The following is a 6,000-nucleotide window of genomic DNA, read 5'->3' as shown; positions in this document are numbered from 1 at the left end:
AATGTAAAGCACATACATATAGTCAAGACCCAGTGTCACTTGGTAACAGCCGAGCAGACGAAGCCGCAAAGCTTGCAGCTGCTACCCCCATACAGACAGACACCACACAACTGATGGTATTTAATACCATCAACACACAAAAGTTGTGTGAGATGCAGAATTTGTGTTCCACACAGGAAAGAGCAGCCTGGAAGGCAAAGGGATATGGCCAGGAGTCCTCAGGGCTCTGGACGGATGGACATGGTAAACCAGTGGCCCCCAGGGCATACCTTCCATGTCTGGCTGAAGCAGCTCACGGGCTGACTCATCTAGGCAAGGAGGGGATGTGCAAATTGGTAAGAGCATACTGGTGCGCCCCAGGATTCTCCTCTCATGCGAGTAAAAGAGCAATGTCATGCCTTACCTGTCTGAGAAAGAATATTGGAAAAGCAATACCTACAGAACCATCCCATATCCCACCTGCCGGCGGCCCTTTCCAGGTAATACAAATTGACTTCATTCAATTACCCCCATGTCGAAAGTTGAAATATGTACTTGTCTGTATAGATGTTTTCTCGAATTGGGTCGAAGCTTTTCCAGCAGCTACAAATACCGCTATGTTTACAGCTAAGAAAATTGTGCAGGAATTTGTATGTAGATATGGTATCCCTAGAATCATTGAAAGTGATAGGGGTACCCATTTTACAGGTGATGTCTTTCAAGGAATGTGTAAATTAATGGGTATTGATAGCAAGCTGCACACTCCGTACCGTCCACAGGCGAGTGCGAAGGTCGAAAGAGTGAACAGCACTATTAAAAATAAATTGAGTAAAGTAATGGCAGAGACAGGATTGACGTGGCCAGAAGCTTTACCCATTGTTTTGTATAGCATCAGAACCACTCCCAGGTCCCCTCTTAATCTGTCTCCTTTTGAAATCTTGTTTGGTCGACAACCGCATGTCATGATTAACCCTCAGGATGATTTGAAATGTAACAATGAAGTAACTGTAAAATACTTAATTAACATGAGTAAACAGTTGAGGAATCAAAATGATAATCTGAAGTTGGTGATTCCTGATTTACCAGATAGTAATTGTCATGACATTGAACCTGGGGATTATGTAATGATACGAAATTTTCTACGCTCAGGTTGTCTTATTGATAGATGGGAAGGACCATACCAGGTCTTATTGACTAGCACCACAGCATTGAAGGTTGCTGAGAGAGAGACTTGGGTCCATTCATCCCACTGCAAAAAGGTTGCTGATCCAGAGAAGTCCCGTGATAAGGAACAGACGGTAGAGGTTGTATCACTGGAGTGTCTGTTCCAGGAGGACTGAGGTGGCACCTGAGCCTTGAAGATCGAAAGCAGCTGTCGACTCCCCTCTCCCTTTTATTGTTTTTCTCCACTTCCCATCCCCTCTCCCTTAAAATTTCTTTTTCCCCCTTCTCATTCTTCTCTATTTCCTCCTCAAAGATGGACTTGCCCCAAGAGACTGTGACCCGGATTTTGATGTTAACCATGATGTTGACCAGAGCAGTCTGTTCCGGCGAGAGTACCATAGAGGTCGAGAGAGGTTCTGGAATGGGTTCCGATTATGATGATGGAAGCGTAGTTTTCCAAGATCAACCAAACCAACAAGCAAAGGCGAGTATCAGAAAACGATCCGATAGAAGAAATTGTGATGGATTGTTAGCTGAAGAAAATTGTATCTGTAGGCTCTGTGATAATCTGGTTGAAGATGGATGCATAAAGAAATGCCAGTCCAGTTTTAATATCCATATGGACCGGCATCCATTGAGTGACTATCACTCCTTAGTGGGTAACGTGTTAAACCAAACAGATTGTTGGGTATGCTCTCAAGTACCTCAGGGTCACAGCAAATCAGGGCTAGTACCATTTCCTTTAACGTTAGGGGAGGTACTTGAGCTAAGTGGTGGGAGACCGGTGGACCGGAGGTTTAACATCTCCAGCCCTCCTAGTTTGAAGCTCCACCAATACCATGTGGATAGGTCCCTCTTATGTTTCAACATCTCCAATCCCAGAAAACCGGGAAATTGGGAAGTGTCATGGAGCAACCTTACCATGACCTTTTCACACAGAGCAGATAGAATGCCTACAGATACAGAGCTCGTACGCCACATAGCCAGTAGAGGAAAATCTTTCCGGTATCGATATACCTTAGGAAATAGGATTACTAGAGTTGGAAAGGTATCACCAGGATACTGTGCACATATCGTACAAACTGATACGTGCATTAAGCAGATGGAAGAATTAGGGTCAGGAGATTTCACCTGGAAGGTTTGTAACATGGTCATGTCCTTCTCCGTCCCTTATGTTCTCCCCGATGATGCATATTTCATATGCGGGAGAAAGGCGTACAAGTGGCTTGCCCCAAACTCTGAAGGATTGTGTTATATTGGAAAAGTATTGCCTGAAGTGATGACTGTTACACATGACAAAATGAAGGACATACACCGTGGTGCCCAAGCTCCTTATACTCACACTCATTACGAGCACCGAGTTAAAAGACAGCTGTCAGAAAGGTTAGAGCATCCGGCCTCTGATCTTATCCATGAATCCACCGGGATTCAGGTTCTGGTAGCGTTAGATTTCACTCGTACCGCTCGAGGAGTGATGAATTATAGATACATTTCCGCACTCGCCAATTTGTTAGATAATATCACTGAAATGTATGATGACACGTTTAGATACACTGGAAGAGAACTTCAAGCCTACAAAACAGAACTAGTTCAGCATAGGATGGTTCTTAATTATCTTACAGCAGTAACAGGCGGATATTGTGTTACATTGGCAACACAGTACGGCATAAAGTGTTGCACGTATATCACAAATAGCACCGAGGATCCGGTAGAGGTCATAGACCAAAAGATGGACGATATTCTCCAATTGAAGTGGGAATTTCGTCGAAAACACAATTTCACCCTTGCTGCTGTAGGTAATGAGCTGACTGGTTGGGTGTCATGGTTGAACCCGCGAAATTGGTTCTCCGGTTTGGGAGACTGGGCTCAAGGAGTCATAATGGATGTTGGAAAGTTTCTACTATGTATCTTGGGTGTCGTTATATCGATTGGATTGATATTTAGATGCGGGCAGGCTTTAATGAGGTGCAAACAAAGTACAAGAGTGATGAGCTTGAGGAGCGAGGAAACTGTAATTAACCTGGATTTGATTTATGACCCAATGATAGAAACCAGGATGTGATGAAAATGCGATTATACGGTCCGTTCCTTTCACCTGTTTTTCTGCTTTTCTCCAAGATACAAAGACCCCCTTGGACGAGGAAGTTGACGAGACGCTGTACAGACAACAGACAAGCACCAAAGATGAAGTTCTGACAACCTATGATATGGACACTTGATGAACTTTGCCATGGATCCCCAGTTTCCCTAGTACTTTTAAACTCACGCTAGCCCAACATTTTTTGTAAATCTGATGGCTCAGACAAAGCTATTTGCTCACGCCCAAGGAGCAATACAGCGCAAAGAAGACGACTCTCAACAGATACCGAACACAACTTCAACGACAGATGTACATTTCCCTGACATAGAATATCATTGCATTTTCCATAAGTGTTCTTTATCTTCATCTCTTCAACCCTCAGGTAATGACACACATAGACGATAGGGAGTACAGGCACAGATATCAGCAACCACATACCTCCCCCATTCATGTATCATCAACTAAAATGTGCATCCCCATTTTGTTACAACTGAAAGCCGAAATGAGCTCGGTAAGAGTTTGACAGCCCATCCACAGACCCTTAGTACGGGAGAAGAAGGAATTCAAATGTATACTTCGCAATACCTCGAAGCTTGATTTACCACACGTACGGCACGATGATACATGACCCTCCAAACATGGACTCACACACATGCTTCTACTTTCTCACTAGGTCATACCCTTTTCACACCTACTCCTCTCTTCTTCCTTACCCCACCATGGAAATCAATTAACCCCTGACTTACATTTTTCTCCTTAAATATTTTAGAAGGTGGCAGTTATTATTGACTGCCAAAGGGTGGACTGTCAAAGTCAGAAAAATGTCTCTATGCACGTTGCCATATTTGCACCGCACACTGGTCCGCGCTGCGCATGCGTACGCTCTCCCGTGAAGGCGCATACCCGCAATAGCGTGCACTCGCAGGCGCGGTATGCGTATTTACGGTAGAGTTTATGTAGTCGTAGCGTGCGACTCATTCGTTACATATTTTCACAATTAATGTAGTTTATAGATCATGATCCCTTTGATAGTTTCTGAAAGTTTGGTTAATATAGAAGGTCCCTGTTTAAAGGAATCCCTCTTTGTATTGTACGAAGGGTCTAACAGGAATCATACAGCAGTGTTTGGTACCCATCGGAAGAGTATTTAATTAGTAATATTCCGGTGTTGGTTTGGAGCGTATTAATCGCTCGTGCGAATAGTTATGGACATAAGAAGTTTATGTCCATTTCTATTATTTACTCATACTCAGGTATGCGGCGGGAAACCCAGTTTCCCACCCACCTGAGCTGTTGGAAATCGTCACAGCCCACCTGTATGAATCACCCTATGACCTTTTGTTGTGATACAGGGTCGAATTCCTTCATCCAATGGACAATGGGATTGTAGGGACTATGAGATTGCATTGTGTGTGGGGCATAAATAGGCAGGCCGACCATATCCAACTTCACTCTCTCATCAACGGTTATCTGCTGATAGCCGGGAGCTGGATATCGAGGCGCATGCGACCATACCCTTTGTGCGTAAGTTTTCTCTCCGTAATCATTGTCTTTCTGTGAGCCAATTTCTCTCATCTCTCTCCGTCTCTCTCTCTCTCTCTCTCTCTCCTCTTTTCTCTTATATCTCTCATAGTATTATAGCATTGTATTGTATTGCATTTAGGTCAGTGTAGTATTGTCTTTTTGTATTTATTGTTTAGTTCTGTGGTTAGGAAGTCTCTGTTATATTGTAGTGTATCACTTGTACTGTTATCCCCTTTTTACAAGTATATTAGATATAATACAGTTGATAGGCTTTGGACCCTAAACCAGTATCTGTGTATTTTCTATAGTGTTAAGTGTTCACTTGAGCGTCGGTGACGCTCAAGCAGCTTTGTAGTTAGTCAGGTTACACAAGGTTGCACTTACACCCTGTATTCACATTAAGGTATTCTGTGTATTTCATTGGTATAAGGTTTAGACATAAAGGTATAGCATTGTGAGCGTCTGCACCGCTGGTGACCTCCTCGTGGTCTCGAGCGTAAGCTACGCCATAGCGAATCATTACTCTAGTCATAGCCAATAACGTGTCCTGTGATCACTGGGCCGCGAGCGAACGTGACGCTTGAGCGTCTCGCCTACGGCTGAGCGATCGTTACGCAGATAGCGTACCCTTACGGTACTTCTTAAGCAAACAGCGTACAGTGTTCTTAGACTTCATAAAGGGTTGTTTATACGACAAAGGAATTTAGCATTGTCACTCCCACCAGAGCAGTTGGGGAAAGACACAGCCCACCTGTTCAAATCCACCTATGACTTTTGCTATAATGTGGAGACACATTCCTGTGTCCAATGAACAATGAGATTATAGGGACCATTGTATTGTGAATGTATGTTGTGTATATAAAGACCACCATTGCCTGGCCAGTCACTCACTCTCTCTGAAGGCTTTCTCTCTGAATGCTGAGGGCTGGATCCAGGACGCGCTTGCGAATCATCCCCACGTATGTATATTTCTCTGTAGCCATTTTGTTATCCATTCTCTTCGCCATTCGTTTCAATTTGTTCACTCTTGTTTGTTATTGTTCATATTATTCTCTGTTATTGTGTTAGATTTTGATGTTAGTTTGTAGTGTATAACTTGTATTGTGTTTTTCCCCTTTTCTCTAAACCATCCACGGCGGTGTTAGAACCGCTGTGGTTTTTAAATCAAAACCAGGTCTTGTGTTTTCACTCCTTACTAAGGGTTTTCTTAGCGTCACAATCGCTCAAACAGCATACACATTGTTAAGGGTTTT

Source organism: Pseudophryne corroboree, chromosome 4 (genome assembly GCF_028390025.1).
Source record: "Pseudophryne corroboree isolate aPseCor3 chromosome 4, aPseCor3.hap2, whole genome shotgun sequence".
Taxonomy (NCBI): domain Eukaryota; kingdom Metazoa; phylum Chordata; class Amphibia; order Anura; family Myobatrachidae; genus Pseudophryne; species Pseudophryne corroboree.
This window is presented reverse-complemented; position numbering follows the sequence as displayed.